Below are 26,311 nucleotides of genomic sequence, written 5' to 3'. Positions count from 1 at the left end.
TAAGAACATGCATTTGTTCATTTAGTATGAAACGTCGTTCTAGTGCAATCGATACAAAGTTGAATGCGTAATTAAATGTAAAAGTAATTATTATGATTTATTTTGAAATCAAATTAGAGAAATTACACTTGGCACCAGGGAGCAATCTTCATGAGGTGCCAATTTTGAAAAACTTGCAACCTTCTAATGTTAGTGGCAGAAGTAGCCCCCCCAATTTGGGAGCCGTACATTAAAGTTGGTCTTAAAATAGCTTTGTAGAGCAGAAGCTTGAGCCTAATCGATAGCTTACTGGAAATTAAGCTGTTGAGTTTTTTACTCATAATTGTAGCTTAGGCGAGGGCTGTTTAAATATGACAATAGAACTTAATTTTGCGTCTAAAACTAACCCTAAGTATTTATACTCATTTACAAAGGAGACGGGCTGGTCGAAAATTTTGATTGGGGCTAGATGAGGCATTTCCAGTTTTTTAGTAAACAGAAGGCACGCGCATTTACTTGGGTTGACTTTTATTTTCCAGTCGATGAGCCAGCACTGTAAAAGGAACATGTACTGTTGTAATTGTGTAATGACTATGTGTGGATCCCTATGCTGTGTTAGAATGGCAGTATCGTCTATAAATATTGCTAACTGACAATTCCTAACTCTCGGTAGATCATTAACGTAAATGACAAATTGCGCCGAAAATCCAAGTCGCATGCACTTGAATAAGAGCCCTTCGTGTCAAATTTTATCAAAGGCTTTGGTTAGTCCAAAAAAAGTGCACCTGTGGTTTGGGACTTCACAAAGCCGTCATGAATCAATTCTGCAACACGAATTAGAAGGTAATTCGGCGACAGATTTTTCCGAAATCCAAATTGCGCGGAAATTATTATATTGTTGTCGCTGAGAAATTGATTCAGGCGTTTGTGTAGCACAGATTCGTACACTTTTGCTCAAGCTATTAAGTAGCGAGATGGGACGGAAATTTTGAGGTAAAGTCAAATCAGAGTTTGGTTTCGGAATAGGGACAACTACGGCTGTTTTCCAGCAATCGGGAAAATAACACAGTTCTAACAATTTATTAAGTAAAAATGTTAAATATAATATAAATCTAGGTGGGAGATTTTTAATCATGCGCTTTGTAAATAAATCCAATCCTGGCGATTTATTCAGCTTAACGTTTTTTATGAATTCCATGATCTCCGTTGGCCGAATTGGCTCGAGATTGTTTACGTGTTCACTTGTCAAGAAATTCTCCAGCTGATTTGTGACGTATTTCGTCAGGGAGGGGTAGAGTGCGGTGCGACCAAGACTTCCGCCTTTGCAATGGGCGGAAGTCCTCCGTTCTCCTCTTAGATTTTCATTGCGTTCCTTTTAATCGATTCAAAAACTCGCAACCTGATTGGTTGTTTCTTCTTCCCCGTCACTTCACTCTTTTCAGTTAACCAGGAGAACCGCTCTGGTCTTGGCTCTGCCGGCTGACGCCTTCACATTTTCTCCTCGAGTTTTCGGAAGCTACTAACAGATGGCGCACTCAAACAATGTGGCTTTCCTCTCACTGGTTTCTTTTTAAATGGCGGGATTACTCCTGTTAGGAATCGCAAATCTTTCGTTACATCATGAGCTGAAAATGCAAGTAGGCGCTCAAGAATAAATGCAACTGAATCCTAATTTTTATTAGCTTCTACAAGGCCTGTCTTATGAGCACTTTTATGATCTTGCTCAGAGTATTTATTGAAGTTAAATAATTCACAAAAATTTAATAACTACTGAATAGCAAGATAAGAGATCTTACCTTTCACTTAAAGGTGACATTGCAACTTCTAACCCTTGGAAAAAAATCTTTTAAAGATAACTTCTTTCTTCTGTACAAGTTATTCTCCGTAAGCCTGGGTTTCTAATGAGGGAAAAATCACTTTTGTGCATCAATGACCATTAAAAAAATTAAATTGAAGATTGGAAATTATATGTTATAAATATATTAAAAATGCATTGAGTTTTTTAAAAATTCAAATTAACCATTCAATTGCTTATGAGTAATTTAAAATTTATATTGCATTTATATGAATATGGAAATGAGATTTTCGATAAATAGAAGGTTATGTGTAATATATTATTATATTAATTATATAATTCAGTATATTAAGTATATAATTCAGACTATTTCAGAAGCCATATGCGTTTCTGTTCATTTTATTATGCATTTCCCTTATTTTCAGTCAGATCCCATAAAACTCCTAAAGAATTGAGACACTGCTGTTTTTTACATTTTAATACTACAACTTAATATAAAACATGGCATTTTTAACAGAAACATATAACAACTAACCTAAGTTTGGCATTTTTCTTCATGTTAAAAGTATATTTTAAATATTAATTTGAATCTTTTACAGATTCTTCTCCGAATGAAGTAAATATATTATTTTCTTGTCCTGAAATCTTTTTTGCCAATAACAAATTGTGTTAGGAAGAAAATTTTAATTTCATTACATTACACGTTTCATTTTTTGTTGTATTAATATTGATTGTAAAAAAAAATAAATCTGCAACTTTAATAAGGATTTTTATAAATAACTTTGGTGTTCTTTCAGAATTCTAACGTGTGATTTTTTTTTTATTATTGCCCATAATACGTTTAATATTTGGTCCTAAATTTTATGCATCTTTGTACTCATGTTGCAAAATATGCTCAGAATATTTTTAAAAATTCATTAAATATAGAAAAAAAATTTATAAATCAAAGAAAGTATAGTTGAAAAGATAATTTTTGGAATTTTAAAATTATGTAAAAATTATTTTTGAATGGTAATATTTTTGAAAGTTTCCACATGGAAACGCCAAAATTCTGCTTAATATCTTCTAACAATTTTAAATAACCCACCATCGAAATTATTGAAATGCTAAGTTTTGCAGCTTTAGAACATCTGTAGAATCTCAAACAAACACACAGGGGGAAAAAAAGGAGGGGGAGGGAGGCAAACTTATACAATACATTCTCTACTTGTTTTAAAAAAACAACCTAAAGAAAAATAAATGATCAAAAATTGACACAGATAGATTTTTATAACATGTGTGAAACAATTAAGGCACAAACTGTATATTTTGTATTTTCATAAACTTTTCTTTGCTGTTAAACAATTTCTCTATAATTGCCAATCAGAAAAACCAATCAGATTTTTTTTTGGCTATCAATGCATGAAGTCAAATTTAATGATAAAGTAAATCATTCATGTTACAAGGTATAACATAAGTCAACGAATAATAAAACACATTAAAGAAGAGTAGAGAACTTTTAAAATATTTAGCAAAACTTATAAGAATTATGCAAATTATTATTGATACAGAATGTGAAGAAAAATGTAAGAAAGAATCATGGAGCTTGTGCAAGAAATGAATTATTTCAAATAATTAGTATATCAAAACTAAACAAGTTTTTAAAATATTAGGTGCATATCTTTGCAAATGTGTAAAACCAATCAGATTGTTTCAGTTTTCAATAAAATAATGTCTAATGCAATATTCTTGTAAAGCATTTATGATCCATGGTGTCATATAAAACATAAGAAAGAGTCAAATACATAACGAAAGAGAAGATAACTTTCTAAATATTTTAGCAATTCAAAAAAGACTTTTGCAATATTAAGAGAAAGCTTTGCCTCCAAACAATAAAATCAGAAACATCATGCTATAAAAAAAATAATTAATCATAATTTGAAATAATACCTTAAATATTCATACAAATATGAAGCAATTATATGAAGCAATTGTGGCAGTATGCAATTTAAATCAATAATTAGTAAATGAAACTATGTGTTGAACATTACTTTGTATCCTAGATTAAAAAGGTTTTGTAAATCTACATGGAGATGCAATGAAATAAAGCTAAATTTCTGTAGAATTAAAACCCACCTTGAACCCCTTACTTGACACAAAATAAAGAATAAATGAAAGGTTATGTGAGGATTTGTGAAATAAAAATTATGCAAATCGTTTTAGATATAGAATGTAAAACTAAATCTTAGAAAGAATAATGGTTATTGTGCAAGAAATAAAATATTTCAAATAATAAGTATATCAAAACTAAACAAACTTTTAAAATATTAGATCAATGTATTTGCAAATTAGTAAAACCAATCAGATTGTTTAGGCTAACAATGAAATAATGTCTTGTAAAGCGTTTATGATCCATGGTGTCATATCAAACATAACAAATCGTTAAATATATGACAGAAGAGAAAATATATTTCTAAATAATTGGCAAAGCAAAAAGACTTTAGCAATATTAACAGAAAGCTTTGCATTCAAGCAATAAAATCAGATACACCATGTTAAAATAAAATAAAATAATCAAAATTTGACATAATTCCTAAAATATTCATACAATTATGAAGCAACTGTGTCAATAAAATTGTAGTATTCAATTTGAATTAATAATTAGAAAATAAAACTGTGTGGACATCACTTTGTATCCCAGTTTCAAATGAATATGTAATCTATATATAGAGAACATTTTATAGTGCAATGAAATGAAGCTGAATTTGGCAGTAATTAAAATGCAAACCAGACCTGACAGCAAATGAACAATAGATGAAAGGTTTTGTCAGGATTTATGATAAAAGATGTATGAAAATCACTATTGATATGGAATATTAAGCAAAATATAAGAAATAATCAAAGTTATTGTGTAAGAAAATAAATATCTAAACTAATTAGCAAGTTAAAACTAAAGTAATTTCTGAAATATTAGGTCAATCTGTTTGCAAATGAGCAAAACCAATAAAAATTTTTAAGCTATGAATGATATATCGTCCAGATTAATATTCTTGTAAATCAATTATGGTCCATGGCTTCACATAAAACACTGAAAAGAGTGAAAAACCTTACAGTAGGGAATATAATTTTCTAAATATTTAACGATACAAAAAGACATCTGCAATATTAAGAAAAATCTTTGCTTCCAACCAATAAAAACAGACACATCATGTTAAAAGTAAAATAAAATAATCAAAATTTGAAACAATTCCTTGAATATTAATACAATTATGAAGCAATTGTGACAATGAAGTGGCAGTATGCAATTTGAATTCATAATTAAAAAATGAAACTTTGCGTTGAACATCAGATTATATTACAATTTCAAATGTATATGTAATCTACAAATTAAGGACACTTATTATTACAATGAAATAAAGCTGAGTTTCTCAGGAATTAAAACTTAAACATGACTTGACACAAAATGAACAATAAATAACTGGTTATATAAGGATTTGTGATAAAAGAATTATGTAAATCACTATTGATATGGAATGTTAAGCAAAATATAAGAAGGAATCAAGGTTATTGTGAAAGAAAATAAATATTTAAACTAATTAGCAAGTTAAAACTGAACTAATTTTTAAAATATTAGGTCAATGTTTTTGAAAATTAGTAAAACCAATCAAATTGTTTAGACTATCAATGAAATAATGTCTTGTACAGCATTTATGATCCATGGTATCATATAAAACATAAGAAATAGTGAAATACAGAATGAAAGAGAGGATAACTTTCTAAATATTTGGCAAAACAAAAATACTTTTGGAATGTTAAGGGAAAGCTTTGCACAAAAGCAATAAAATCAGACATAAATGCTATAAATAAAATAAATTAATCAATATTTGAAATAATTCCTTAAATATTCGTACAAATATGAAGCAATTGTGTGAATAAAATGACAGTATGCAATTTAAATCAATAATTAGTAAATGAAACTATGTGTTGAACATCACTTTTTATCCTAGATTAAAAAGGTTTTATAAATCTACATGGAGAGAATACTTTATATTGCAATGAAATAAAACTAAATTTCTCAGGAATTAAAACTCAAACATGACTTGACACCAAATTAACAATAAATGAAAGGTAATGAGAGGATTTATGATATAAGAATTATGCAAATCATTATTGATATGGAATGTAAAGCAAAATGTGAGAAAGAATCATGGTTAATGTGCAAGAAATAAAATATTTCAAATAATTAGTATATCAAAATTAAACAACTTTTTAAAATATTAGGTCAATCTGTTTGGAAATGTGTAAAACCAATCAGATTGTTTAGGCTAACAATGAAATAATGTGTCATGCAATATTATTGTAAAGCATTTATGATCCATGATATCATATAAAACATAACATTTAATCAAATACAGGAAAGGAGAGAAGATAACTTTCTAAATATTTGTAAAAACAAAGACTTTTCCAATATTAAGTTAAGGCTTTGCATCGAAGCAATAAAATCAGACACATCTTGCTATAAATGAAATGAAATAATCATAATTTAAAATAATTCCTTAAATATTCATACTATTATGAAGCTATTGTGTCAATAAAATGGCAGCATGCAATTTTAATCAATAATTATAAAACGAAAATAAGAGTAGAAAATCCGTCTGTAAAGCAAGTTGAATTGAATGAGTAATTATACAGAGAGATAATACATTATATTGCAATGGAATTAATCTGAATTAAAATAAAATTAAAAACGAAACATAATTTGACAATAAATGACAGGTTCAATGAGGATGTTTGATATAATTATTATGTAAATTATCATTGACATGAGGAATCAAGGAAAATGTAACAAAGAATAAAGATTATTTCACAAGAAAATAAATATTCCAAATATTTAGTAAATCAAAACTAAACATAATTTTAAAATATTAGGTAAATCTGTTTGACACTGTACAAAATCAATCAGTTATTTTAAACTATCAATGACATAAAGATAAATTTAATACTTATGTAAATCTTTTATGATCCTCAGTATCATATAAAATATAACAAATACTCAAATCCATTGAAAAAGAGAAAAAACCTTTCTAAATATAAAGGGTACATTTGCAATGTTAAGAAAAAAATTTGCCTGCAAGTTATGGCACCATGAAATTTAAAACAATATTTGGAAAATGAAGATATGTGTTGAACAATAGTTTTTAATTCCATCTTCAAATAAATATGTAATCGACATAGAAAGAAAACTTTTAAATTGCAACGGAATGAAGATGAAATTCAGTGAAATAAAAATTTAAACAGCGTGTGACACCAAATGAACAATAGATTTTTTCGGTAAGTATGTGTGATATAATTATTATGTAAATTTTCTCAGATATGAGGAATCAAGCAAAATGCAACAATGGAAGAACTTATTGTGCAAAAATTAAATAATCTAAATATTTAGTAAATAGAAACTAAACAGATTTTTAAAATATCAGGTGAATCTCTTGGACAATGGGCAAACCAGCTTGATTGTTTAGCTATATGATATAATGTCAATTTAGTACTTATGTAAATCATTTATGATCCTTGGCATTATAAAAAATTTAACATGAAGACAAATTCTTTAAAAAAGTGAAGAAAAATTAATGAATATTTAGGAAAAGAAAATTAAAAAAAAATATTTACAATGTGAGGAGAAAATTTGTCTCCAAGTAATAAAAATGAGACTGATGTTGCTATTAATAAATTGAAAGAATAATAATTTCCTAAATATCTAGAGAAACTATGAATAATATGGTAGTATGCAATTTAAGTCAATAATTAGAAAATTGAAATATGTGTTGAAAATGAGTTTTTAAAACAAGTTCAAATGAATATTTAATATATGTATATATATATACAGAGAAAACTTTTAATTATGATAGAATTAAGCTAAATTCCAATGAAATTAAAAACGAAATATGATTTGGTATCAAAAGAACAATAAATGAAATGTTCAGGTAAAATGTGTGACACAATAATTTTATAAATTTTTTTTTTCTCATATGTGTAATCAAGCAAAATCTATCAAAGAATCAAGCTTATTATGGAAGAAAATAAATATTTCAAATATTTAATACAACGAAACTAAACAGATTTTAAAAACATTAGTTCAATCTGCTGGCAAAGGGGGAAAACTAATCAGACTGTTTAAGCTATGAATGATATAAAATCCAGTTTATCAATCTTGGTATCAAATTACAAATAACAACAGGAAAACATGTATATAAACAAATAATACTTTTAATAGATTCAAATATACAAACCTTGATCTTTTAGAGAAAAAATTTCCTCAGGGTAAAATGACTCAGAATTTTCATGCTGTAAATAAACAGAAATGATAATCATTTGGAAATGAATACTTAAATATTCAGGCACCTATTAATACTTGTTTGAATGAAATGACAGTATACAATTAAATCAATAATTATAAAATGAAAATAGGTGTAGAAAATCAGTCTGTAAAGCAAGTTAAAATGAATAAGTAATCAGCAGAGAGATAAAACATTATATTACAATGGAATTGATCTGAATTTCAATGAAGTTAAAAACGAGGCATGATTTGACAACAAATGAACAATAAATGACAGGTTCAATGAGGATGTTTGATATAATTATTATGTAAATTATCATTGACATGAGGAATCAAGGAAAATGTAACAAAGATTATTTCACAAGAAAATAAATATTCCAAATATTTAGTAAATCAAAACTAAACAGAATTTTAAAATGTTAAGTAAATCTGTTGGACACTGTGCAAAATCAATAAGTTATTTTAAGCTATCAATGACATAAAGACAAATTTAATACTTATGTAAATCATTTATGATCCTCAGTATCATATAAAATATAACAAATAGTCCATTGAAAAAGAGAAAAAACCTTTCTAAATATTTATATTAAAAAAAGCACATTTGCAATATTAAGAGAGAATTTTACCTTGAAGTAACAAAAATTAGACATCATGTTATAAATAAAAGAAAATATTTCTATTTTCTACTCAATTTCTCAAATATTCCTTTAATTATTAAACAATTGTGTGTGTAAAATGGCAACATGCAATTTAAAACTGTATTTGGGAAATGAAAATGTGTGTTGAAAATCAGTTTTTAAAAAAAGTTCAAATGAATATGTAATCTACATAGAGAGGAAACTTTCAATTGCAATGGAATGGAGCTGAATTTATGAGAAATTATAAACTAAACAGGGTGAGACACCAAATGAACAATAAATGGAAGGTTTAGTGAGGATGTAATATAATCAATATGAAAATTTTCTCAGATATCAGGAATCAAGCCAAATGTAACAAAGGAGCAACTTATTGTGACAAAAATAAATAATCCAAATACTTAGTAATAAAAACTAAACCGGTTTTTAAAATATTAGGTCAATCAAAATGTAAATCAAGTATGATCCTTGGTATCATAAAATATTTAACATACAGACAAATTCTTTAAAAGATATGAAGAAACCCTTTGAAATATTTAGCAACACAACATTAAAAAAACACATTTGCAATGCAAAGAGAAAATTTTAATTCCATGTAATAAAAATAAGACTTATAAGGTTATAAATTAAATAAAATAATATTACTTTGCAATTAATTTCTTAAATATTTAAAAAACAACTGAAAATTTGTGTAAATAATGTAATTTAATTCAATATTTAGAAAATGAAAATACTTGTTGAGAATCAGTTTTTAAAGCAAGTTCAAAAGAATATGTAGAGATAAAACTTTATATTACAAAAGAATTAAGCAGGATTTCAGTGAAATTAAAAACTGAAGATGATTTGGCACCAAATGAGCAATAAATGAAAAGGTCTAAATTTATGTGCGATGTATAATAATGTAAATTATTTTGATATGTGAATCAAACAAAATGCAACAAAAAAAATCAAGGTTATTGTGCAAGAAAAGAAATATTCCATATACTTAATAAATCAAAACTAAACAAATTTTTAAAATATTTGATGACTCTGCAGGCCAATGAGCAAAATCCATAAGATTTTATTAGCTATCAATGACAGAAAGTAAAATTTGAAATTCATGTAAATCAGTTATGGTCCTTGGTATAAAATAAAACACAACAAATAGTCTAATCCATCAGAAAAGAGAAGAAACCTTTTTATATATTTATCAAAATAAAACAAACAAAAAAAACAAAAAAACAACACACATTTGTAGTGTTATGACAAAAATTTTGCCTAAAAGTAATAAATATCTGATGTATCATGCTACAGAATGAAATAATAATAATAATTAAGAAATAATTTCTTAAATATTTATAAAACTATTAGACAACTGTATGAATAAAATGGTAGTATAAAATTTAAATCAATAATTGGAAAATTAAAATATGCATTGAACATCAATTTTTTAATCGAAGTACAAATGAATATGTGATCTACATAGAGAGAAAACTTCATACTGCTATGAAATAAAGCTGCATTTCATTGAAATTAAAAACTAAACATGATTTGAAATAAAATGAACAATAAATGAAAATGTCAATGAGGATGTGTGATGTAATTATTTTGTAAATTGTTTTGATATGGGGCATCAAGGAAAAAACAAAGAAACAAGCTTATTGTGCAAGAAAATAAATGCTTCAAATATTTAGTAAATCAAAACCAAATACATTTTAAAAATATTTGTTCAATCTGTTGGTTAATGAGCAGAATGAGACATATTGTTTAAAATATCAAACACAAAAAGTCCAATTTAATATTCATGTAAATCATATAAAACAAAACAAATAGCAAAATCCATTAAAAAATAACTTTCTAAATATTTAGCAGAAAAAAATTAAAAAGACACATTTGCAATGTTAAGAGAAAATTTTGCCTTCAAGTAACAAAATCAGATCATCATGGAAGAAATAAAATGAAATAATAACAATCACATAATTTCTTAAATATTCAAACAACTATAGAACACTTGTATGCATAAAATAATAGTACGCAATTTAAGTCAATAATTAGAAAATGAAAATATGTATTGAAAATCAGTTTTTAAAACAAGTTCAAATGAATATATATATATATATATATATATATATATATATATATATATATATATATATATATATATATATATATATATATATATATACACACACACATATACATACAGAGAAAACATTTTATTATGATAGAATTAAGCTAAATTTCAATGAAATTAAAAAATAAACACAAAATGATATCAAAAGAATAATAAGTGAAAGGTTTAGGGAGGACGTGTAATATAATAATTTTATAAATTATTCTTGATATGTGAAATCAAGCAAAATCTATCAAAGAATCAAGCCTATTTTGGAAGAAAATAAAATTTTCAAATATATAGTACAACAAAACCAAACAGATTTTAAAAACATTAGTTCAATTGTGTAAGGTGGAAAATCAATCAGACTGTTTAAGCTATCAATGATATAGAGTCCAATTTAATGTTAATGTATATTACCTTTGATGCTTGGTATAAAATTAATTTACAGAAAAACAATTATATAAATAAGGAATATTTTTAATAGAAAAAATATACAAACCTTGAACTTTTATGAAAAACAATTTTCTCAGGGTAAAATGACTCAGAATTTCCATGCTGTAAATAAACAGAAATGATAATCATTTACAAATGACTGCTTGAATATTAATGTAATTATTAATAACTTGTTTGAGTAAAATGCCAGTATGCAAATAAATCAATAATTATAAAATGAAAATATGTGTAGAAAATAAGTCTGTAAAGCAAGTTAAAATGAATAAGTAATCTACAGAGAGATAAAACATTATATTGCAATGGAATTAATCTAAATTTCAATGAAATTAAAAATGAAGCATGATGTGACAACAAATGAACAATAAGTGACAGGTTTAATGAGGATGTATGATGTAATTATTAGGTAAATTATCTTTGACAAGAGGAATCAAGGAAAATGTAACAAAGAATAAAGATTATTTCACAAAAAAATAAATATTCCAAATACTTAGTAAATCAAAACTAAACAGAATTTTAAAACATTAGGTTAATCTATTGGACAATGTGCAAAATCAATCAGTTAATTTAAGTTATTAATGACATAAAGAGCAATATAATGTTTACGTAAATGATTTATTATACTCAGTATCATATAAAACATAAAAAATAGTCAAATTCATTAAAAAAAATTGAAGAAACCTTTCTAAATATTTAGCAAAACCAAATAAAAACACTTTTGTAATGTTAAGAGAAAATTTTGCCTCCAAGTAACAAAAATCAGACTCATCATGATATAAATAAAGGAAAGTAATTATTTTTTTCCAAACAATTTCTTAAATATTCCTATAATTATTAAACAATTGTGTAAATAAAATGGCAGTATGCAATTTAAAACAATACTTGGAAAATGAAAATGTGTATTGAACAACAGTTTTGTATTCCAAGTTCAAATGAATATGTAATTCACATAGAGAGGAAACTTTATATTACACTGAAATAGAGTTGTGTTTAAGTAAAAATTGAAACTAAGCATGATTTGACACAAAATGAGCTATAAATGAAAGTTTCAGTGAGAATGTGTGATATAATAATTATGTAATTTATCTTTGATATGTAATTTATCAAAGATAATTTATTATCAATGTAATTTATCTTTGATTTGAAGGAAAATGTTACAAAGAATCAATCTGATTAAGCAAAAAAAAAAAAAATATTCCAAATAGTAAATCAAAAGTAAACAGATTTTTAAAATATTGAGTAAATTGGATAATTGATTCAAATCAATAATTCAAATCATTTGGATGATTGATTCAATCAAATCAATTCAAAAATTCAATTCAACTCAATTAGATAATTAACTAAAATGATTCAATTCAATTGGAAAATTGATTCAATCAATTCAATTCAAATGATTCAATCAACAAAGAATTCAAATCATTTGGATAATAAATTCTAATCAACCATATGCTTGCTTCAGAGTGGAACATAATTTATATTGCATTAATATGATTGTGGATAATTGGTTTGAATAATAAATAAAACTCATGTGTAATAAACATATATCATACAGGTTTTGTGTTGGCATTAAAGGATATTTGATTTTTAAAAAAAAAATTATGAGTCATAAAAGCAAGAAATATTTTCACAGAGGAAGGATAAACACATTTTAGAAAAATAAATTATGAAAATGAGAAACATATCCAGTTTTCATATCACGTATAAATTATAAAAAACTTTAACTGAAGGCAGATTGTCTTGAGGATTTAGAAATTTTTTATTTCAATAGAAAATTTAAATAAATGGAGCATTCAAATGGGAATAAATACAAAGATAAAAATAAGAATGAGATTTTGCAACACATTCAACACTTGTACAAGAAAAAAATGAGCTTCATTAAATGTTCTGTTAAATTAAACAGAATCCATTGAAAAGAAGGAATGCATTAAATAGAATCCTAGATGGTTGAAATGCCAATGAAAATAATAAACACCCATCAAAATAATAGACTAAGAAAACCAGAGATAAAAATGATAGGTTTGAAGAGAAAGATTAAAAAATTCATGGATATTATTTTTAAATTTGGGAACACTATCTCATGACACAATTTAAACAAGCTTATTATTTATGGAAGGAAAGTTTCTGGATTAGTTAGTGAAACAAAAATAAAACAAACCATAATAATATTAAGAAAATCTTTTCTTAGGAATCAAATTAATCTGCCATGTTTATCAGAAATTGAATGGGAAAAAAAACCATATACAAATTATCTTTTCAGAATTCAAATGATTAAAAAACTTTAGTGTGCATATGAAACCAGTAAGTAAAAGGAATGGAAAAAAATATATACACATGTGCTTAAGTCAACTTATTATACATACAGTGAGCGATATATGGTTCACTGAAAGTAAAATTTACGTTGCATTAAAATGAAGATTGACCTATATTTTAATAAAAAATAAATATGGTCAACCACAAAATACTCAGTTAATGCTTTAGTTTGATACAAAGATACATTAGTTTTAAATTTATGTAAAACTGTAAATGCATAAATTTTTTTGCTTTGGCTCATAAAACAACTCACATAAAAATTAATTATGACATGTGTGACAAATTAGTTATGACAATATATTCTGTGCATTTTGCATCATTACAAACTCTATATTTATTTTTGAAAATTTATTCAAAACCAGAATTTAAGGCCATTACGGTTATAACAGTCGAATATTTATTCCGTATATATGACAGGATTACCTACAAAATAATAATAATTTTTTTTTTTAGATTGCAGCATCCACTAAAATATTGCTTTGTAAATATTTTGAAGGAAAAATCTGGAACAATAATTGTGATTGATTACCACACATTTGGCAATCGTTTTCTCATTTTAAGGAAATATTAAACTTATTTAAAAAATAAAAGTACAACGCAGCAATTAATGAAGGTAAAATTTGTATCATATATCATAAAAGTGTCACGCATGTCTTAGCTATAAATAAAAATTATTTAAATAAACTTTAAAAAAATTATTAAATTTAAGAACGAACCAAATCTTGAAAAATTTTCATTTCAGCATTCAAGTTCCCCTTTAAATAATTTCTTTTTTTGTATTTTCACTTCACTTTACTGTTCTGAAATCGAGCACGCTTTCTCACAATTGTCGCTTACCAGTTTATATAAAAGGTAAATAACGATTTAAATGTACACGTATGTTTGTTCACGAATTCATTTTTTCTTCTTCGTACAAACAGAAAAAGATGATGCACAGTTAATTTCTTAATATTTGTATAGGTATCATTCGTTGTATTCAAAACTTGTTTGTTTATTTTAATATTTCTTAACTGCAAACTTCATCATAAGCTGTTAGCGTTTCCAGAAAAATGATCTGACATTCGATTTGACCTCATTAACCTTTAGAATGGAATGGAACAAATTACCTTCGATCAATATGAAAATTTTCACTGTTCATAGTAAATTGATGTCATTGATGTTAGAAATTCCTCGACAGGGTGGAAAGCAAAATTTTTCTCATTTGATTTTGAAATAACACACACTAAATAATTTTATGTTTATAAATAAGTGAGCATTTAATATCTATTATTAAATGTTTATTTCAGTAATAATTAATATTTTTTACATACATTAACAATTTGTAATTAAGAGCATAATTTCAAAGGAATTGCACATCATGGATATTGGAAGCAAATATATATATATATATATATATATATATATATATATATATATATATATATATATATATATATATATATATATATATATATTTAAAACTCTGATTTTTCTATAAATAAAAGAATAATCGAAACAAGTGAAAATGATTATTAACTTCTCATTAAACTTGACCATTGAAGATATTTATTTTTCTGAAACAGAATGAAATGTGTGCTCATTAAATGGGAGCTTATAAAATAAAATCAATAAAATTAAATGTTAAAGAACTTTTCAAAATTAAATTTAGTTTATTAAAGCATAAAAATTCAATTGCAGTTTTTACTGCTATTTCTGTTGAAGTAAATAAATATTTATTTAAAATGAAGTTTCTTCTCCTCAATTTGTACTAGATTATTAGTACAAAATGTTTGTAATTAAAAATAATTTTCGAAGAACATTTCTTCCGATAAACTTCTGTAAGTAATTATTTTTTTAGCTTGTATTTTTCAATTCTTCAAACCCAAACAGTTTTACGTTATTTTAAAAGGAATTACAGCGAAGGACATAGAGGAATATTCGTGTGATGTGGAAGTTTGGAGAGGGGGGTGCCAGTTCGCCCTCGTCATCTGACCGCTGATCAAAATTACGACGTCCGTCCCAAATTAGCCTTAGTCTTGCTTTAAAATGGGACGTTAATATAAGTAAATTAAACCAAACTCGTGTGCTTCAAAATTTATACGAACCTTTTTATGATTCCAAGTGTTAAAAATAGTTTTTTGCAAGTTTCTTACGCATTTAAAGTTAAAATTAAAAACTGTTTGTTATTAAACATAAAGTATTAAAAATAAATTATAAAAACAAAGAAAAAAATTTCAATAAGGATTTCAAAACTTGAAAGTTGAAGAAACTAAAAATAACGTTTAACTATACAGTCAGTATGCTCTACCCTCCTCAATATTTCTGCAAAGTATCATTGTCAGTGTATGCATTCATTAATGAAACCATACTATATAACATATGAAAAACAGAATCTTCTTCAAATTTTGATATAATGATAAACCGAAATCCTAAATGTTAAATTCATTATTTCTTCTTATTTAAAAACAATAAATGCACATATGATACAACTGGAAAATAAAGGCGGCGTTAGCAGGAGGAGGAGAACAATTCCTCTCTCCGGCAACAATTTGCCCTCAGTTGGGGAGAGATCAAAAGTGTTTACCACTTCAGGACAGTTGTGGGGAGCTGGGCATAATGTTCCTACAACCTGTGTATCTACAGACAAGGCACACTTTCCTCTGTTTCCCCTCTTTTGCGGTTTTCCAGTTTACTAACAATTTGTCGGTAAACTGGACGGACATCAAAGAACCCCGGAAAACCACAAAGGAGGGGAAATAGGGGATGTACTGGTCGTAAAGGTCGTAGGAACACGGCTTTAAAGTTATTATGCTCTAAACAATCGAAAATCCGAATACATTTCAGTAACATAATTACGTTGGCAATATAACCGACAATAAGGTGACGGGTGAATAAGATGCTTCATTCTTGCAGATAATTTTTGGCCGGCCCACTAAAGCCCCGTTCCGATGGCCTGTTGCTTTTACAGATATGAACGTAAATCTGATATCTGATTCATTGTAGAACAACCCCCACCTGTGAGCATCGATCGGAAGCTTCTCAAAAATGAACAGACTCGGTAAAATGAACAGATATCAAAGAACCCCAGAAAACCACAGGAAAGGGGAAAGAAGGGGAAATGTGCCTGTTTCAAAACCCGCACGGAAGGATCTTAAGAGCTCAATGCGATGGATATTGGCGACGTGAAGTCCGCAGATTTTCCGCAGAAAAGGGAGGTATCTGAACAAAAAAAAAAGTTAAACAATACTTAATTTTCTTTAATTAAATGTAAAATGAATTATTATGAGTTATTCAGAAACCAAATTAGAAAAATTGTGCTTGTCCCCAATCGACAAACTTCTGCCACCGCCTCTGCTAGCAAAAAAGACAAAAAAAAAAAAAAAAAAAAAAGTAAAATCACTAGATCTCAAATTTATTTAAAATTATACAAACATTTTAAGCGATCCCCCTTACTCTGGTGGCAGGGTCTCGGATTTAGAACTAGCTAGTAGATTCCCGATTCCACCTTCCACCAAGCACGACGTGGAGTACGATCACACGGAGAGGACTAGGTTGATAGCTGAAAGCAAGTTGGTTGTGTTCTTACTGGACATTCATTTAACCAATGCTGGCATTCAGCGATGCATAGTCTGCTGGTTTTGATTTTGCTTACTTTCATTCTCCGAAGAGATAGAGCGTAGTGGCAAAAATACCAGCAAATCAATGAAAAAGTCTTGACATTAAAAATGACTTATGAGCTCACAAATCTTCCCAAAGTCCTGAAAAAAAGATACATTTCCAAAGTATTTTTATTTATAACCCATTAAAGAGACAAAATGAAATAGAAATATAAAAATTTATGTATAAAACGTATTGACTTTCGAAAATATGTTTAATAATATATGTGATAAAATTTTATTGATAAGTGTTTATGCAGTGCAATATTGTTTTCTTGAGGTTTCCATCTTTGAGGATTATAATTTAATATAAAAAATTAAATAACATCAAAAGTGTTATTTTATTTACATTTGGCAAGAATTCAAAACTTGATGTTGAAAAGTTATTCTTTAAAATGTATATATTTAAAAGATAGTTGTAGATGGCAGTAATTTTCAAAATACTGCTTATTTGTTTTTCTGCCTCAATTTCATATATTGAATGACAGATTTGCATTATAACTCCTAGTTTCCTATTTTAAAAATCGTTATATGCTGATTATAAGCTAAAAAAGTGCATATGAAGCCTGAAAATACACCAAATGAATATAAAAGATTTCATAAATTGCATATTATGTTCTATAAAATGGTTGTTCATATTTATTTATTTCTTGTATGCAAGTATTTCAAGTATACGATGGTCATTTTTTAAGCTTCCCAGTAAGTGAAAATCATTTCAGAGTCAAATAATTTCTGGTAAATACTGTTTAAAAATCAATGAAGAAATTTATAATGAGTGACTTATAATCAGTGAAGTAACACAATGAGTTCACTTATAATCAATGAAGTACTTATAATTTACACAAATTAAAGAAATAAAGGGAAAATATTTTTCTAAATTTGTACATTTAAAAAATTTACTCCTGACATAACTGAAATATCATAACGCTCGACAATTCATTTTAAAGATCTTTCTAATATCTACAGTCTTTTAATTTAAACTTTTCTTCTAAGGTTAATAACTTTTTATTTATACACGAAAGAATCGATGATGTGAAAAGGAAATTCCTTTTTAAGGACTGTTTTCGAAATAAGGCATTTTAATGTTAAGATAGAAACAGATAGATAAGATAACTAAAATGTTTTCTTATTCGGCGTTTGGTGAAAACTGTCGGCAAATATTGAAAAGAAAATAGGTGAACGTAATATTTTATTCTAATAACTACAATTCTCAACATAAAGCAGTATTAAAAGAGAACAATTAAATTTTATTTACCAAGTCGGTATTTTTGCGAAATATTTTATTAATCGAAAGAAAAAAAATTCTGATTCTGTGAAATTGGCAAAAGGCTGTTTGCTGATTTGAAAAGATGTTCATTCTGATTCTCATGAATGTAATACTTCTATTTGTCAGAACCGAATTTTTGTTCGTAGACTAACATAATTTATACTTATAATGATAAGTAAATGAGAAAGTATTGGCATGTATCAGCTTACATAATCATTGTAATTAGTTGGTAAATGAAGATGATGCAAAGGCAAAAGATCACATCGATTAAATGAAAGTTCATGAACATACAGGAAAATATATACAGACTAAACAATTAAGTCTATATTTTTTTTAAAATTAATTCGTAGAAAATTTAAATAATAAATAGAATTTTTTATTATTTAGATTACACTTAATACATCAAAATGCGAAAATCAAGATGAAATTTTGATTATGGAACTAGAGCTGGGTAATAGTATAAATAATGAGGTAATACAACTTCGATGGGAGTTACGAACATAAAAGAAATGTTTATTCAGAGACAAATTGGAGCATGTAGGCCGCTAGTTGTGAAGCGTCAGTCCGCTGTGTAGATAGACGGTATTGTTGCTATAAGTGCCAATCCAGCACATATTTATTTAATGTTTTAAAATTGGAGAAAAAAAAAATATCATCTTTATTATTTACCTCAGATTGGTAAAAATCCTCAGGTATTTTTCATTTCTAAGAAATTATGCAAAACAATATTTCGAATAATTTAAATAAAATTTGGAATAATTTAAATAATATTTGGCATAATTTAAAGATAAAAATAATATTTGAAATAATTTTAAACTTTTATTTTATATCCATATTTGTAATATTACAAAATCAAGCACCGAATTAAAAATTATCTTTTAAATTCATCTGTTGGATTTTGTAGAATTTTGTAGTCTACTAGTTCAAAATATGATTTTTCTTTTTTCAAATTCCATTTTCAGAGAAGTTTCTTTAAATGCTTAAGATCTGTGCTATCTTTTTTTGCGTCTTCTAAAGATGTGTTAAATTTTGATTATAAGCTTTGGATTCCAGATTCATTTGTATTTGCTAATTTAAAAGTAGAGTAAAGAGCAAATATTTTTGATTGATAAAATTTGTTAATACTATCAATAAACCGAATATCGATATCGATAAACTTAAAATAAATGGTAACTATTCTAATGAAAACAATACTTCTTTAGCTTCAAAAACTGCCGAATTATCGTTATTTGAATTAATAAATTCGTCTAAAGCATCATAAATTTGTTTTAATCCCGGTGAATTGCTTTGAATCCAATTAGAACTTCGTTTTAACTTAAGGATTACAGCTGGACTGAGATAAGATTTTTTTTCATTAATTTTTAATTATAAGTGCGAGTTAAAGGACTGCCGAGATTTGCCTCACAATCCACTTTGGAATCAATATTCGGCTACTTTTTTCATGTTGGACGATATTCTTAGGAAAGAATATCTCACTTTCGAAGTACGTACTCCTTATCTTGGAGGAGTGGTACGTGGATGAGAAGTTTACCGAATTAATGGCATGGTTCTTGATGTCTAGTGATCACAGTAACGTTGCAGAGTCGCGTTGCTTCCCTTCCAATGACGATATGTGTCTTCTAAGGGAGGGGTTGCACCGTGGTCAGAGATGCCTTTAGGTCTCAATATTGGTTTTCTGCCTGCTGCTGCTGCTGCGATGACATTCATTTTATCATTCTGGATGGTTTGGCCTGGGAGGGCATAGTTCTGATGTGACTTTAAAATAATCGTTGTGCATAGTATCCTAATTAAGAAAGTTTAACAATTTTGTTTAATAAAGTTCCCGAACACAAAATCTAGTGGGAGAGAGAATAAATTCAAACATGCATTTAGTTGTTTTTATTTATTATTATTATTATTATTTTGTCGTTGAATCCCTTTCAAAGATTTTCCCAAAATCCACGATGAACTAACAATTCTGCAAGATGTTTTCCAAGTGTGTAAAGAAAATGTTGTAGAAGACTGATAATGATAACCGAAACGGGTCTAAAAGACTCACCATTTGTGAAGATTATCGTAGCTTTAGGCTATGCTTTTGTAGCATCCCCTAACAATAAAGTTATCTTCCTTTGTTTCGACTTTACAAAAATATTTTATGTTATTACCTCCCTCTTACTTCTCTTACCATTTCCGTATGGGGAATTTCTTCATAGGCTCACTAGAAACTATTTGAGAGACCCATTGTGCCAAACCTCGTCATATAATTTTCTTTTTTTATTAATAATAACAATTACGATATATATATAAGTGAAAAATGAATGTTTTGCACTTGATGGTCTCGGAGGATACTTCTTAATCACGGGGATCGGATACACTGCACTTGTCGCACCCCCAGACAGTCGGTCATGTGAACATCAATGTACTCATAAGATTTGATTAAAATTAGACATAACCAACATTCCCGGCAAACCAATTTTTAGCCAAACGCGGCTAGTTCAAAAGAAACTCCTCAGAATTGACAATAATAATTGATGTTTTCTTATAGTTGTAAAAATATATAATATGTTATTATTATTGTATAAGAAAGTGTTGCATGCAAGATCTGAAATGGACAAGGGATATTATGCAAAATTATGGAATTAAGAAGTATTTTCTTTTATTTCAATATGGCTTTAATAAAAGAATCTGATTGTAGAGTTTCAAGCTAATTTTATTCAAATAGAAAGTAAATTTCTCCGTTGGCCCTTTTTTATAGCTTTTCATTCCTTGGAAAAAAGTGAAGCAACTTCCGATTAAAACGGAAGAATTCCACTCGAGTCAACAAGATTGACTATATCAGTTATGAAGAGAAAAGGAGTGTAGAAAGCTGTCTTGCTAAATATTAAAAATCCGAATTGTAAAACTGTGAGGTTTTAACATAAAAGTTTTTTTGTTTTATTTTTCATTCCACAATTATTTCATTGGTATTTCCCTTTTATTGGCGCTCAAATATCTAATTGCGATTCTGATAGAGCACCGATTTACCTTACCACAGAGTGCTCAAAATTGATAAGACGGTCCAGATGATTCTGAAAAATTAAAAAAAAGAAATGAAAGGCAGAAGCGAAACAATCAAAGAAAAAAACTAAAAACATTTGAGATTGTCTTATTCTTACTTATATAATACGAAATTTTAGGATTCTAAATTTTATTTCGAAGTCTTTGCTGTCTGATAACGTAGCTCAATTATCAACAAATGGATCATTGGAGAATTCTCTGCAAAGAAAATTCGGCGATTCTATCGCTTCAGAGACCTTCGAACCTTAAGGAGTAGTTAAAAAATTTCTCCAGGAATAGAATTATGAAAGAAAAAGATCTGATGATAAATTATTCAAATGCGAGTTATTGAATAACCCAGAATTTTATTTTCGATTAATTTTGCTTTGCTCAATGATAAATAGCTTACGCACTCAGTTTCGTCATATTTCCAAAAGTTTGAAGAATGTTATCAACTCTTACCATGTAATCCAACCCGAAATTCTTACTAAAGCAAATGAAAAAGAGATTCATGACAAAACAGTTGATTTTGTGCGAACGTTTTTAGAAGGTGTATCATCAAACTTTCTTTAGCAGAATTGTTGATAATAAGTCACTTTTCATTTTCAGAGAATTTTTCTGATAAATGTACAGTATGCAATATGTACTTAATAGCTTGTGATTGTAAACAGGGCTGAATAATTATTTTCAAAATAGAAATTATTAATACAAAGTATTTCTGAAGCAGTATGAGACAAGAAAAGCACACCAGTTCAGCTTATTTCCCTTTCGTATTTTTCCATCAAAGATCATTAAATAAGACTATATAATAACAGCAGATTTCTATGTTCATATTACAATTCGGTTTACTTTTTAGAGTTACTAGTATCATAAGTAATAATTGTGCAAGATATAGTTGAATGGATTCCTATAAATCGGTAAGCAAAAATTTAACTTTTTTTTGCTTGTTTTTTAAAATTGGTAATCATTATAAAACATTTTTCATTTTTTGATTAACCATAAAATAAGGAAAGAATTTCAAAACTGATATCTAAATAATTTATAGAAACATAAATTCTGGATGCTGTCAGTTTGGCAAAAATAATCTTTTTAGATCAGTATTGAAAAGACGAAAAATGAAGTACATATTGAAGATATATTAAATTTAAATGTCTAGATTAAACTTTAATAATGTCATAAATAATAATTTATTATTTAGTTACAGTTGTGTTAGGTAAGAAACATTTTTGAATTATTATTTTTTGTTGCTTCTTTTAATTTACATTTTAATGTTAAATATATATAATTTTTACTTATTTCAGAAAAATTATGGCTAAAAAAATGAGGAGAGTGATGTTAATATAAAGCAAATAAAGAAAGAAACTGATAATAATATAATTTCAATTAAATGGTGGGATATAGAGAGATAGTAATATTTTTATATATCTCTATAAAGATATTATCTGTATAAAGTTATTAATATTATGTATTTTAATTACATAATTTAAAAGTAAGAATACTTTTGATTCTAGTAAAATAATGGTAATAATTTTATATAGTTCTATATAGTTATTAATATTTATATATTTGTTTTACATGATTTAAAAGTAAATTACTTTATCTCTAATAGATGGCGCCATGAAAATTTTTCTCCCGCCAGCAATCAAGTTGTAAGTTCGCTCAAAGAGGGAATAATTTAACGTACTTTTCAACTCATTTCTTCTCATTTGTTTCATGTAAACATTATATTAAATGAATGTTGAATTCTTTTTCTTGTATTTTTAGATGGTCATTGAGACATTTCTGTATTTATTTTATATTTTATTACTCACTAAGTCGAAAAATTAAATAATAATGGTTTTTTTTTGATCGAGACATTTTCCAGTGTTTTCTCTAGTTAATGATATACTTTAGGAATCCGATTACATTCGGAAGTCTTTATTTTAATGGCATATCCTTCGGTATAAACGATCGTAATGTACTGACTAGAGATTGAAGCAAAGGTTTAGGAATAATACAAAACTTGCAAATTGCAAGAGTTTTAGAGTAAAAAACAGATTTTTGTAGAATTGTAATCTTTTTCAAATTTTAAATAAGCATAACTTTACAACTGATTATCATTGCTCATATACTTTGGTTCACTACTTAGACAGTATTATAAACTAACTCTATACCAGATTTCAGACATATTTTTAATAGTATTTTCATAATTATGTTAAAAAAATAAATTTTTTCTGAAAACCACGTTTCGAGAAAAGTAGGTTTAAAGTTTTTACTTTTAATTTTCAATGAGATGAGACAAGGATTTTTTTTTCAAATCTTCCTAGTTTGTTCGGTTATTTTTTCTTTTTCTTGAACGCAACCCATTTTTTAAAATTTTAAATTTTAGAACATTGTTTCTTCGTTTTCTTCTTCCCTGTAATGAATATGTTTGGAATATTCTATATAATTAACCAGCAAATACTGTTATCAACTAAATTAATATTTTTCATAAGACTGAAACGCTTTTCATGTATTTATTGACGGAAATTATGGCATCACTGGAAAATCAGGAAACTTTAGTGATCCCGAATTATATAAGTTTGCAACAATGCCATCAAAGAAAAAGAAATTCATACTCAAACTATTTCAAAATAATATCTAGTACATGATAAAATAAAGGAAATAGGAAAAGACTAATTAGTAAATAACTTAAATAAAAAAATGAAAAGCTTATTTATAATATCATTTACAATTCCATTTTTAGCTTTTAAATTCCATTAATATTTCTTGAATTTCGTCTTTAATTATCGTAGACATAAAAACGGTTTTGAAGGTAAAAAAAAAGTTTCCAGATAATATATATATATATATATATATATATAACTTGTAATTTTTGATCGAAAATGGGTTTTTAACGTAGACGGCTACCGTAGTTTTTCATTTTTTAACATGGGCATTTTAATGTATGGATGCTGAGTCGCATGTATATTAAGTGAAAACTTAAATAAATGTGCTCTTCATGAAATGGTTTATTATTGAATAATTTATGTTCTCACTTGAATTTGCAAAAATTATTTTAAAGCTATTTTTTTTAAATTAGTAATTTTAGAATCAAGTAAATATCTGAAATTTGGTTCAGTTTATTCTCAACAGGAACATTATGCAATGATGAAGATATTATGTTTGAGAAAGAAAATAATGACATCATTTTTTAAAGGAAAAAAAGCGAGTTTGGTAATAAATATCACGAATAATTAATGAATTTACGTATAATTCATATATAGGGTCGGTGAGAGTAATTGGGAATAGTGACTACAGTACGCAGTGGTGAAGCCCTAGCAAGCTGGGTGACATGTGCTTTCTTTAAGACATACTAGAAGAAAACAAATAACGCTTTACCACGTCTTTCAATACAATTTTCAAACGTTTGTTTCATTAATTGTACTTTGCAATTAATGCAAACAAACGGTGAAGAAAAGTAAAACTAAAAATTTTCTAAGTGTTATTATTTAATCCTTTCACCGGTTAGCTGCAAGATAAATTGCATAGTTATGTATTTCTTGAATCTATAGGATATAACAGTTATAAATAAGATTCATTTTTCGTTTTTGGACTTTCTTCCGAGAAACAGGACTTTTCTTTGTTATTCCAGGTAATTTTCCTCGTGGTGTAATTATAACAGGTTTTTACATTGATAAAAACATATTCTTTTCATGCATTTAGTGTAATTTATCATATGATAGGGACATTAAATCTGGGAACACGGTAATATCTTGTTCCAACAATAATATTTCATTATTTTATGTCAAATTAACAGCTGATATTTAAAAAAATCTTCAGTGTGATCTACACACATAATACTTTTTATGTGTGAAAGCCTGGTTATTAGTAAAGATTTGATACTGGCTGACGTCGAGTATAGAAGAAAACAGTTCTAAAGGAGGAGAAACCCCCCTTACCCCAAAAAAAACAACAACATCGTGATGTTGGAATAGGAATCTGAAGATGATTTTGACTCTTTTTAGCAAGAAACAGAGGATGTGGAGAAGGAGAAAGAAATATTTTGAGTCACTTATTGTTGATTTTTCAACAAACATCTACGTTTTGATCCATTATGTTAGAAGTGCCAGAATGAATGACCATTATTCGTTAATCTGAGGGATTGATAAAGTTGAAGGCAATATGTAATAGTTTTGAAGAGCCCAAATTTGACTAAATTAAAGTTTATTTTGGACATTAATGATAGTTTTTGATTGCTGAGAATTAGATAAAAGTCATACTACCAGATCCTATCACTCAGCAGAAGTTTTTCAGGTAGTATAAATGTCAGAGAAAAAAATAATTAGGTTGGGGACTGAATTTTCTACTTGAAATGAGAAACTTATTTTCAATTACTAAATTGAATTATTAGTCCTTATTCATTTTTAAAGCACACTTCTAAATCTTTTAAATTTTTTTCTCGTGTTTCATAATGTTCAACCTTTTATGTTTTTATAAAGGTTCATTTTCCCGACTTTTATCAACAAAATTGGAGCTATAACGATTATAAATTATTTTAAATGGAATGTATCAAATATTGCAATTTATATATCTCATGAATTAGGCTATATATTTTTTAAAATTGAAAAATAATAAAAAAAGCCACTACTTCGGAGATTTAGGAATAGGGCGGAAAACAGATTCGGTTGCAACAAGCAATAGTTTTTTATCATTAAAAATTAGGGGCTTTGCCCCCCTGCTCGCTTTCGCTTGCCAACTCCGATGTTGTTTCATTCTGTACGCGATGTTCGTCAATTCTAGTTAGGAATTTTTTAAACTCCAATGGCTATTCGTTCACTGCTGGAAGCTTAAACTTT

The 26,311-nt window shown here is 27.1% G+C and overlaps 1 protein-coding gene across 2 annotated transcripts in view; it reads right to left on the bottom strand.

Annotated features, from left to right (window-relative positions):
• The window catches only part of LOC129959431 (uncharacterized), a 38,323-nt gene extending 23,917 nt beyond the window's left edge, over positions 1 to 14,406 (bottom strand). For both annotated transcript variants that reach the window (XM_056072256.1, XM_056072255.1), the window contains exons 1-4: positions 14,294 to 14,406; positions 11,317 to 11,372; positions 8,041 to 8,095; positions 1,776 to 1,877 (exon numbers count right to left, since the gene is read on the bottom strand). The gene's annotated coding sequence lies outside the window, so the exon portion shown is untranslated. The remainder of the gene's footprint in view (positions 1 to 1,775; positions 1,878 to 8,040; positions 8,096 to 11,316; positions 11,373 to 14,293) is intronic.
• Positions 14,407 to 26,311: the final 11,905 nt, after the last annotated feature.

Source organism: Argiope bruennichi, chromosome X1 (genome assembly GCF_947563725.1).
Source record: "Argiope bruennichi chromosome X1, qqArgBrue1.1, whole genome shotgun sequence".
Classification (NCBI taxonomy): Eukaryota; Metazoa; Arthropoda; class Arachnida; order Araneae; family Araneidae; genus Argiope; species Argiope bruennichi.
Note: the sequence above shows the minus strand (reverse complement) of the source record. Positions and strands in the feature narration are given on the sequence as shown.